The sequence below is a fragment of the Ctenocephalides felis genome, unplaced genomic scaffold (assembly GCF_003426905.1).
Source record: "Ctenocephalides felis isolate EL2017-DRISC unplaced genomic scaffold, ASM342690v1 CF-g0.4_SCAFFOLD_00992, whole genome shotgun sequence".
NCBI lineage: Eukaryota > Metazoa > Arthropoda > Insecta > Siphonaptera > Pulicidae > Ctenocephalides > Ctenocephalides felis.
Window position 1 is genome coordinate 1 of NW_020537146.1, and position 13197 is coordinate 13197.

The following is a 13197-nucleotide window of genomic DNA, read 5'->3' on the forward strand; positions in this document are numbered from 1 at the left end:
TTCCGGAAACGTTTATTAATTCTCCATTTCAAAAAACAAATGTTACTATTTACTTCGCAATTTTTTTGAAATCTTTGTTTGGTTTGTGAATTACAGGTCAAAATTCTCTCATCTTGTAATAACTCATCATAATAACTTGCAATAACTCGTCATAATAACGCTTCATTATCTTTTGTCTTTTGTTCTTTGAAATAGTTATTGCAATCCATCTGGATTAGTTTTGTAAATTTGTTGACAAGAATATTAGCTTATCGAATGTGCAAAACTTTATTGAATAAATTGATTGCTAGAGCTTGCAGAAATATTGCAGCAAATTTCAATTCTCTTAAAACGTTAGCTTACACGTTGAAGTTCAATAAGGCTCGATAATAAAAGTAAATGCAAACTACGGTAAAATTATTCTTTTTTTTTAAATATTGTTTTGCTTTCTGATTGTGCTTGTTGGGGGGCCCCCTGGCTCGGGGGCCCCTTGGGAAATGATAGATCGGAAAGTATAAATAAAAAGTTAATAGCAGATTTAATTGAAGAGGCAAATTCCAATCAAACTAATGATAAAAATTCAGTAGTAAATGAAAACATGTCATTTGTTTTTATTCGAATTGCTAGATTCCGCTTCAACTTTCATTACACTTGTTGACTGTATGGGAGTATTAATTATTAAGTTTGTTGATGCATTAGTTAAATTTGCAGATTGTTTACGTAACTGTTCTGAAAAAAATTCAGAACTAGTATGCGAATCGTCGGCGATTACATTGGCGGACTTATTAATTAAATTATTCATTGCGAACCCCAAAGGGGTTCACTACTAAATTGGTAAACAATGTGGCATTATTTATATTACACTATTTAGTAATTGTTTAATGAATATGTGGGTAAACAACAAATTGATAATGATAACGGATGTTTATTAACTTCCCGTAGGGCAAGTTATAGTAATCGCAAAAAAATCGAAAATGAAAATTTTTATATATCTTTACGTTTCAAAGGTTTCTGAACATTTTGGCATACCTTAGAAAAAATGGATGTATGTGTGTGTGTGTGTGTGTTTTTTTTTTTTTATATAGAGAAGGAAAAATCTTTCAAAGACACCGTGTGTTTAAAAGATGATGGACGGTAGTGTGGGATTTCCACCCACTAAAAAACCTCCTCTCCTCATTTCCCCGCATATGATCACGGGGAAGACTGGGTCGGAACCGCGTTAGCATTACTTCAACCCAGTCCGTGTTGCGTCACGTGACGTTAGCTCCTAAGTTTATTGGTCCCTCTCGGCGATTTTTGCTGTCAAGAGGCGCCGTGCATAAGCTGCTACCTCGGGCCAGTTTTCCTTGCTTTGCAGCATGGTATTTACAATGTTCTGGGGATTAAGGGCCCTTCCCAGGGGCAATTCGGTGTCAGCCCTGAAGTTCTTCCAGCGCGAGCACTTAAAAAAGGTGTGCTCAGCATCGTCGGCTTTTTCCGGACAGTATTTGCACGTCGGTGATGTGTGCAAGCCTAACCTAAAGAGATATGCATTGAACGAGCCATGACCCGTCATCATCTGAGTTAGAAAGAAGTCTGTTTCGCCATGTTTCCTGGCGAGCCAGGCCTCGATATTAGGGATCAGACGTGCTGTCCATCTACCACGACCAGACGCCTGCCACCTTACTTTCCATTCCTTCAGGGTGTCCTTTCTCACCATTGCCCTCGCTTCGCTGGCATTGAGGCCTCCTTTTTTGAGGTTATACAACCTGGCCCTTTTGATCGCCAAAAGGTCTATAGGCGGAGCTCCAGCTATAACAAGCACTGCGTCTTCGGAAACTGTGCGATAGGCACAAGCCACTCTAAGTGCTCCTGTACTGCTGCCAGTTTCTTGCGATACGTCTTCTGTTGTAATGTATGCGCCCAGATTTCCGCTCCGTAAAGCAGGACTGAGTGAACCACCTCCAGGAGAGCTCTCGTGTGTGTGTGTGTGTGTGTGTGTGTATGTATGTATGTATGTATGTATGTACATGTGTGTATGTATGTGCGGATACAAATTTTCGTCGACGATTTCGGGAACACGGATCAATCGATTTGAATAATTCAAAAAACATTCGATTCGTATTGATTAGGAGACGTGCTGATTAGTTTTTGGCAAAGGCAGGTCTAGCCGTTCCGAAGATACGGGGCAAAAAGTGCCGAAAACGGTAACTTAGTTTTTAAGAGAACGGAGCGTCCGATTTGAATAATTCAAAATTTCATTTGTATTGACAAGATGAAGAATCGATAAAATTTTCATGTAGGTAGATCTAGCGGTTTCGGAAATATGGAGGAAAAAGTAAAAAAATGAGCCATTTGGGAGTCAAAAATGATCATTGGACATATGCACATCAAATTATCAGATATTTTATAGAGATTTTAACAATAAGTATACATTTTGTTAACATTCCTATGGGTTCAGTACCAATACTTATGCGTTAGACAGCGACGCGGCGCTTACGCGCTTTATATTTTGTCCCTATGCAGATAAAGCAGTACGATTGCTTTGAAAAAAAGTTCAGATCTTCCACAATATGTCAAAATAAAGAAAAAAAAAATTTTTTCAAAAAAAAAAAATTAAATTTTTTTTTTTTTAATTTTTTTTTTTATTAAAAAGTTATTTTTTGTCCAATTTATAGTTTCTCAAAAATCTTATTTTTTCAAAGTAAATTTTTTTCAAAAATGTTAATGTTAATTTTTAAAAAAATAATAATTTTTGGTACGGGAAGTTCCAGCAATTTGCCTTAAGGCACGATGCCTTAATTTCCTTAAGACAGAATTCCACTTACAGCTAGTTTATACTTATACACTACATGTTATATTGATAGAGGACATGCGATAAGTGTCTGTATTCGATAATAATAGATCTGGGTTATATACCCCGACCTTAACTAAGTGGACGTATCCTATTGGTTGTATTACCATTGGTTTCTATTACAATGGTAATCATAAGGAGGGTCGCTACAAATATTTAATTCACTTTATTATGAAAATTTGTATGAAAACCCTTGCGGGTGCATTTGATTATTTTGTTATATAACCCTCGGTATTATGATTCACTAGTAACTGATAACAAGTTACCAAGTAACACCCACTATAAGTTGCTTGATGCGAACTGTGGTAAAATATAGCATTTTGAACTAACAATAAACAATTAAAGTATATCATTAATATAACTTGTACTTACAATATATAAGTTACAGAAATAAAAAGAGACAATATTTATTGTTATTATTTCTCAAATGACTGACTTGACTTGATAAATTTCTATTTTTCAATCAATATGTGGTACAATGCGAGTGTAATACATTATGCATTTCTACCAAATAGGTATTTTTGCAATTTATATATGTTGATTAAGAATAATGTTAACAGTAAGTGAAAAATATGAAACAAAAAACACTATTTGTTACATTACAACTTACAACTAGAGATAAAAATGAAGCTTCTTAACACTAACTGAAATATATTATAATGACTAGCTGTGACTATATCATTTGGAATACTGCTCGTATACCAAATGATTTGGCAATGCGTATATAGCGTACCACTACCAGTAATTCTTCCCAGGTATTTTATAATTGGGTTTGGGCTGTTTTTGCAGTTTTCAAAGAATTTCGCCGTCATACTCAGAATGGTATATATTATCGGTTGCAGATTGGATTTTTCGTGAAGGTATTTATTGGATTTAAAGTGTTTGGTAATTGGGTCTCTGTGTTCATTTAGGATTAATCGTATTACTTTATTTTGTAAAATTTACAGCTTACGAATATTACTATTGTATGTGGTGATCCAGATTTGTGACGCATAAGTAATTATTGGCCTTATTAATATAAGATATATAGGACACTATTTCGGTGAAGTAGGGATTTTAGTGCGTTTATTGCATCATAATTACTATTTATTGATGTGCTTAGTGAAAGTTAATTTTTGATCCAGTGTAACACCCAGGTATTTGACGTTATTTTTCCATTCAATTGGTATATTGGACACTTGTATTTTGAAACTTTGAAACACTTGTAAATTGATTTAATATGGCACCAATAACCTAGTACATGTTCTATTCAAGCATTTTTTCAAGTTGTTTATTCAAGTATGGATCTAAATGGTAACCAGCACAATAATCAAAATCAAATAAAATGATACTGTTCTAAATTCATTTTAAACATTACTCGGTTATTAACTACTCCCCGAAGGAGAAGTTTGTTTTCATAAAAAAATCCGATTCTCGACGATTTTATGTTTTCTCGACGTTTCTAGCCATTCTGTATAGAATGCGACCAAATTCGGAAAAAGTAGGTTTGTGTGTGTGTGTGTGTGTGTGTACAGATTTTGTGCCATCAGTGCCGTTCGGATGTCTATTTCTCTCAAAAACTGCCATTTTTCGAACATTTAGCTCGGTATCTCAGAAACGGCTGGATCTGTCTTTGCCAAAAACTAATCAGCACATCTCTCTAACAATAGGAATCGAATATTTTTGAACCATTCAAATCGGTTGATCCGTGCGCTCGAAAACGTGGGCGAAAAATTGTATCCATACATACACAAACACACATCTATTTTTTCTGATGTATGCCAAAATGTTTAGAAACCTTCAAAACGTCGAGAAATGCAAAAATTTTCAATTTCGATTTTTGGACGATTACAATAACTTACTCTACGGGAAGTTAAAAAATAAAATTTATTTTAATATAAAGACTATTTACAGATTTACAATTGTCTACATATTATATATTAGCCAAGCTCAATATAATGCAAGGAGAGATTTCTGTACTAGCATTTCACTCCGCAAAAGATGAACTTGAATCTGGCGCCATTGGCATTTTGCCTCCGTTGGCAGACCTGCGTCTAGTCGAGTGAGTGTATCTATTAATCTGTGGTCGTGTTCAAGTCACGTGTTCTGTGTGATCATTAGTTGCTTCGTGCTGCGCATTAGTTTCAATGTTTTTGTGTTTTGGTGTTTATTTCTATTTTATTTAAATTCAGTGCTTTGGAAGACAAATAATCAAATGGCCTAAATTGGCGATAAAATTGTTTGCAGATTTTTGGTTAGTATTTCGATGAATTGTTAATTCAATACGTGAAACAAAAACAAAGAATTTGACAGCATTCTATTTCGTATTCGCTTTGATTTTATATATGAAATATTCGTTAAAAATGTTCGTGCTTTTCTGCTTTTGTTGCAACACGCTGTTGATTTAATATAAAACACAATGTTTGTTTTATTTATGATTATTATGTAAATACGCACGTACTTTATTTATTGATATCATTTCCAATTTCATAGAAACGCTATGACTAATGATGCATATTCTATTTTAACACTGTAGTTGACATTAATTTTCTTTCCTTTTGAGACTATTTTAAAATATTTTATTTCTATACATGAATTACTATAATATTCTTTACTTTCAGATGTCGTGAAGAAATTTTGTTTAACATAATGGAGAGTCCTGTTAATGTCTTGTCGAACAAAATTATCCTACATTTTATAGCAATGCAAGGTACACTGAGTAATAATTTTTAGCAAGTAAGTGCTTGCAAGTTTTTTTTATTGCGATGGATATAATCCTGATTAGTATTATCAAAAATACTTAATAATAGCAAAAATGTTATCGAAACACTTAAAGGCACATTCTGCCAGAATTCCATGAATGAAATTCTAGACATTTGATCTGCTTTTATTGTCGGATCCTGCAAGTAAAAAGTATGTTTATATATATAACTTTATATTTTCTCATGTTAAAAAGTAGACCTCACATGAACTTTATGATTTTTTTTTCACATAGTCTCTACTATACTTAGACGGTACTTTGCTTTCTGGTCACCCCATAAAATTAATATTAACAAAAATTACACTTACTACATAACATTTTCTCAATTACCTTCTTTTAAATTTTTAATTCCTGATACATTTATGAAAATATTTTCAATTTAAGACATACTTTTGCATTGTAAAAATTGTTTTAGGAAAAATTTGTTCGATGCTATAAAATTTAGCAGAAGCTGCCATTGAATATTTTTATTTTTTCATTACCATATATATATAAGTATATATATATATATATATATATATATATATATATATAATATATTAACACACACACATAAATAAATTGGCTGAATTTTTAAAAATTATAATAGATGCCACTCTATTGAGTGCACAACTAATCTAGCTGAGGTATATATCGAGGGCAGAGTCAGGTCTTTTTCGAGATTGATCTATCTTCATATCAAATGGAACTTGGAATTGAAATTGAAGTGTATTAACAGATACTCATTGTAATAAGTTTATAATAATGGTTTCTTTAAATGTTTCAAAACAAAACATTATCAAATTTGAACTTGATATTTAATACTTTTTGGTCGCCACCAGCATGACACCCAAGAACCATTATTAGCTGAGCTTGGGAACTTATCCTATGTTAACAATGCTGGCAAATTGTTTTTCTCTATAAATTAAGCAGTGCACTTGTATTTAACATTGCAAAATTTTTGAATCACAAAATTTACTATTAAATTACCCTGGTGACTATAGCATCAATTTCAAATACAAATTGCTATCTTCTATTCAAACAATCAATGTAATAATTAATGAACATATATATACCCAGACAACACAAGACATCCTGGAAAACGTCCACAGGATATCCACGCGCAGACATTCATTGTCCCTGCGATAGCCTTACGGATATCCCGCTTATCCTGATCTTATCCGAAACATGTTAATATGTCGCACCTATGGGACGTTCTGTAGGATATCCCGCGCGGGATATTCCGGACATAAACCGGACATGAATAGGATATAATTATGGAATTGTTTTTTACTTTTTAGATGAAAAATAAATTTGGATTAAAAATAAAATAAAAGAACACAATTTCACAAAGTAAACTTTTATTACAAAATAACAAAATCCTGAGATAATTTTATAACAAAATTTAATATATACAACTTTAATTCAAAATAACTTATTTTACAATATTAAAAATATAATTAATTCGGCATTCAATCCTAGTTCATGGTTGATTTTCTCTCCTGAAATAGAAAACAAATGAATAAATGCATATATATATATGTATATATATATGAGTAAGTTCTTTAAGAGCGATACATCAATCAAAATAGACAGAGATTTATAAAATAATCTCTAATTCCAAATATATCGACACAATTTGATGTCATTACGAGTGAATATTAAACTTGGTTTTTTACATCTAAAAATGTGTACACAGCACAAATTTTGCACTAACATTGATACAACTAACCATTCAATAATCATGATTTTTTTGTAAATAGGAGAAACATATAGTACACATCTCACAAAAATACCTTGTATAATATTTATTGGCACGTCGCAGCCAGCTTTTTGCAGCCTCTGAAACAGTAAACTATGTCTCATGCGGCAAATTTTTCAAAGCAATTCCTGGAATTAATTATATATTAGTTTAATTCATAATTTACAACACAACATAAGTATAAGATATATAAATTACCTGTGATGACATCGCAAGGCACTAGATCACAAAATTTATTTTTGCCCTTTCCTCGTCCCTAGCAAAATTCTTTGTCCAAACCATCATCAAAAATGGATTTTCATAGCTGGACTCTGATGGCTAAATACAGAATATAAAGAGAAAGTTTGTTTAGTATATGATAAAGTTAACAAATAAAAATAAATCTATATAAACTTTTGATTACCAATTGTATTTTGATATCTTTGCTCAGAAGAATAGCCTCATCCATAAGTTGAAGCTCCTCCAACAAACATAGTGGAGAGCATTTCTTCTTTGTTAATTCTCTTTCAAACACAGCATTTGATACAAAATTAGGCATGGCTGCTGGATAAGCTGGCAGGGTAGAAATGTCAGCATTAAATTAAAAATTCTATTTGTACTAGTAACATAGTATTTCAAATAACAGTACACAGAAAGCTTTAATTACCATCGTTTATATCTGCCCCCCTTTCAATATGTTGCTGCAATATTTATAACACACACGCACATATAATTATATAGAACACATAAAATTTCCACTATTATTACTCAATTTTAGAGTATTTTGATAAATAATATTAATTATTTATAACACACGCTCATATAATTATATAAAACAAATAAAATTTTCACTATTATTACTCAATTACTCAAAAACTATGATGATTCCACATATAGCGTCTGTTTGATGACGCTAAACTTAAAGGGCGCAAAACCGACGCGACGAAAGAGAAAGGGACAAACATATACGTTTAGAGGTCTCGAGCCGTGCGCGTATGAAAGCGACATGTTCTAAACCGTTCGTTATACCTGCTCGAGTCCTTTGGTTTTGAGACGTCCCGTTGCATATTCATAGGATATTCATAGGATATCGCGATATTAGGAGATTGTGAGGACAAGTGGGACATTCCCTGGCATGTCTTGTGCTGTCTGGGATATATATATATATATATATATATATATATATATATATATAGATAGATAGATAGATACGTGATATCATCAATAAAATCATGAATGTCTTCAAAAATTAATTTTAAAATCAATGAGATTTCGTCTTTATGCCTTCATTCAGTGAAATAATGCTAGTATGTGACCACGTAATAATTTTAACTGTGTTTTAATTTTTTAGGCAATAATTGAAAATGATTTTAATAGTGAAAATCAATGATCGATACTTAATCTTGCACATGTAAACATAAATATAAATATGTGGTTATGCGTAACTAAATTCTTCTGGAAGAAAATTATTGATATTTTATTTTAAACAGATAGGTAATACCATATTGAATCATTACTAAACACATTTCAGTTTTGGTATGAGATTTAGGAGAAGTGCTTTATCCTTACATATAGAAACACAATAACTTATTAAAATTACAGTTTGTTGTACACTACAGCACTGTTATTTTTATGCATACTCTCAGTTGATCAAACAAATAAATCGCATTCATAGAGCATCCACGCATGCATCGATTGAATAAAATACAAATGCATAGTGCTGCATTCTATTATTCCCATTAATGTTTTTAAGGTTAGATACATTAACTAATATCATCAAAGCCATGGTTGGTCGCCACCAGTAATACAATCAGCCCCGTTCTTGTGATATTGAACTTCGACAATTTTTGTTAGTTTTCTATAGCCTTGGATTTAAGTTCCAATCCATACTGCATATTTTCCTTTGCTTGGTCAATAGGATCTCTGTTGTTTCAAAAAAATGTTGATTATAAATTCAATACTTTTATACCTTTGGGTTCGAGTTCCAAACCAGAAACTCAACTGAATCATTGCCATTCATTCTTTCCAATTTTCTGCGGCAGTGGTAGCACAAACGATCATTTTTTTAATAATTCACATTTTTCAAGAATTGATTTAGATTCTAAATTTTAGAAGGACGTCGTAAATTTTATCTGTACGAATTGATTGGCCAGTGGTGTCTCTGAAATTCAAAATAAGCCTTAATTGCATATTTGATACTACTACTTTTTCATGTTTTGATTTGCAGAAATTCTGTAAGTAAAATAATAGATCCAATCAATATTTGTTCAGCTTATAACACAACATGCGAATTATAAAATTCCGATGGCCATGGCACACAGCTTGTCGCAACTCTGGATTTTCATATGATCTCAATAATTTATCTAGATGTTGTGGTATTATATAGGAATTCTGTTCAGCAGGTTCTTCTACAAATTGTTTTGTTCTACAAATAAAGCAATGAAAGTATATCAGTTTAATATTACAATATCGTCGAATCACGAAATATACAGTACAGGCCAAAAGTTTCCGGACAAATGAAAAAAATCTCATTTTCTGAGTTTTTAGCTATATTTATCATATAAAAATAATTTTATTCAAGTGCACTCTTGCACTCTTTGCTCCGTATCTCCGAAACGGCTGGACCTGCTTTTACCAAAAACTAATCAGCTCTTCTCCCTATTAATAAGAATTGAATGTTTTTTGAACCATTCAAATCGGTTGATCTGTGCGCCCGAAAGCGTGACTGGAAATTTGTGTCCATACATACATACACACACACATCCATTTTTTCTGAAGTATGCCAAAATGTTCAGAAACCTTCAAAACGTCAAATGTAAAAATTTTCAATTTCGATTTTCGGCCCATTACAACCCAGTAAACCACAAAACGTAATGAAAACGTTAATAGAACGTTACATATGTTACGGGAAACGTAGCGGTTACGTAACCTAGGAGGCACACAGACGTATCTATTTCCGCCTCAAAAACGTAACGGCCTGTTTCGTTACGCGAAAACGTAACGGTTTCATTTTTGTTACGTTTCCCAGTTGCGCGAAAACGTAACGGTTTTGTTTTTGTTTCTAAATTACTAAATTAACGTGTAGTTGTCTTTGATGTACTTAAAAATTTAATAGAATTTGTTTAAATATAAAAACCATTTTTATATTATTTTTTTTCATATTTTAATTAGGAATTTACAAAATTTACATAATATATACTTAAAATTACAAAACTACAGAATATAAATTTGAATTTTATAAATTTAATTAAAGTAATACAAAAATTAACAATGCTAACAAATTTCTACTTACAGGATGGAATTAACTGTTTTATTTTAACTATAAAATTTGAAAATAAGTATTATGGAATGTTCTTGGGAACCTTTGTTTATCCAATTGAAACCATTTCACTGCGTTTTGTTGGTTAATGTATCTGAAACAGAACCAAACAGGTTAGAAACAATTGGAACAAATTGTTTATTGATAATATTGAAATTTTTTGTAACTTTACCTCTAATAATATTCATTATTTTCAAGTTATTGACAGCTAGGCAGTCCTTTCAACCATACCAAAAACATATTAATTCTTCATCGAATTACACTTTAGGCAATAAAGGAGATTTTAGTCCTTGAATTTTTAAATATTTTTTTGCTGAAGTAAAAACAATAGAAAGTTATGATTTGGAAATATTGTGATTATTAATATAAATTGTAACAATACTTCTAATTACCTCTAATTACTTTCATTATTTATTAAGAACATACCCAGTAAACCACAAAACGTAATGGAAACGTTAATAGAACGTAACAGATTATACGTGAAACATAGCGGTTACGTAACCTAAGAGGCACACAGATGTATCTATTTCCGCCTCAAAACCGTAATGGCCTGTTTTGTTACGCGAAAACGTAACGGTTTCGTTTTTGTAACGTTTCCAAATTGCGCGAAAACGTAACGGTTTCGTTTTTGTTAGGTTTCTAAATTACTAAATTAACGTGTAGGTGTCTTTGATGCAATTTAAAAATTTAATAAAATTTCCTATAAATATAGAAAATTTTTCGAATATAAATTAAAATAAAAAATATATTGACTGATTTTATTATTTCTATTTAGAATATTCTAAACTTAGAATATATATATATATATATATATATATATATATATATATACTAGCTGACCCGGCAAACGTTGTTTTGCTACATAAGGTATATTCTAAACCATTTCTAGAGAATCAAAAATATTAATACTTTAAGTGCATAAAGATGTGTTATTTGAATGCTGTATACAATTATTATAAAACAATAAACCCCATTAGTTTGTCTATATTTTGTCAATACAATCAAACTGCAAGTTTTATACACTTTCTATATAAAACATCGTATAATCCAATCCGAGTCCTTTTTGGTCTTTCGGCTTATTAATTACTTTTCAAGTTTTTCAGATTCTTTTTTGATTCTGGATTTTGTGTATAATTCTAAATAATACTACTGAGCTTATACAAAATTTTCAAATTTTTGCGAGGAGAGATAAAAAATAAATTAAGTATTTCTTCTTTGACCTGCTTTTTGAAAAGTTTCAAGTTACATTCGATGAATTAAAGTAAATTTAATAAAAAGTATATATGTAGAGCAGGGCGAGACACAAAGGTCCAATTTGACTTTGAGCAAATATAAACTATATTGTGAAAACCATAACAATTATATCACAACAAATAAGACATATCAAACGAACAATTATCTGACTACGTTCAGTAAACTGACTTCTACTTCATCATTGTAGAAATGTGCTTGTTTGATGTCTTCCAAAAATTTGTTATCTAGACCTTTTTATCCTATATGCGTGGCAAAAGGTTTAAAGCCTTATTATAATTTTAAAGGTATTTTACAAAATAATTACATTTTTAACTAATGCTAAAACTACCAACGGAAGAAAATACTTTTATTATGGATTTTCAAAGATTACCGTTTATCTCCCCCATTTCAAAGATTATCGTTTTCAAATCAAGTTTGTAGCTGGCTATACATCTTTTTCCTCTACTTTCAAATATTGTTGTTAAACAATGCTCTACTTTACTGATTTTTCATATATTACTTTACGGATCTTCATATATTACTATCTATTCTGCGATAAATTCTGGGAAATTATAACTGGAAAAATGTTATTAGACAAAATGCCCATTTGATCGATACCAAATTTAGGTTCTGAATTTAAATAAGATAAACAAAAAATAATATAACCTAGAAAATGTTTTATAAATACCAATGAGTATATATTTATACAATGAGATCTTTCAGAGCACCGTGTTTGAGAAAAATATGCCAAAAAGTGCATTTTCATATTAACATATCAAAAAAGTTTATATTTTGAGTCTCTGGTAACACTTGCGGCCCGTTTACTAACGTTTTTGTATATAAATAAAAATATTTGTATATAATACAAATTTATCATAAATAAATAATATTCGCGTAAAACATCCTATTAAACGTAATTGAACATCATCTGTCAAAAGCGTTTGACATTTCACGAAATTGCCACCGTCCATTGTTTTATTTACATGATGCTTCAACAAAAATTTTCAAATTAAAGATGTAAAGTTTCTACGCGATTTTGAATTAATATCTCACCGTTCCGACCATCTCTGGATGGGCACGAATTTTTCAAGACTAAGACTGGCCAAATCGGTTTAGCCGTTTTCGAGTTTTATTCGGACATTTGAAAGAGAGCTTCATTTTTATATATGATATATATATATATATATATATATATATATATATATATATATATCCAATTAATTATATAATAATAACTAATAAAATACCTAATAACAGTAATAAATTTCATATCAACATGACCATAACTAATGCAATACAATATTAATGTAATGTATAACAGTAACAAGATACACACACACACATATATCTATATATGGACCAAGAGCCAGTGA

General features: G+C 31.0%; 1 long non-coding RNA gene across 1 annotated transcript; it reads right to left on the reverse strand.

Moving 5' to 3' along the window:
• Window positions 1-6985: 6985 nt before the first annotated feature.
• Window positions 6986-7999, reverse strand: LOC113365415. The gene is made up of 5 exons (XR_003366215.1): window positions 7940-7999; window positions 7697-7845; window positions 7492-7611; window positions 7328-7421; window positions 6986-7033 (listed from the first exon to the last, which is right to left on the reverse strand). It is a non-coding gene; the product is annotated as an uncharacterized LOC113365415 (long non-coding RNA).
• Window positions 8000-13197: the final 5198 nt, after the last annotated feature.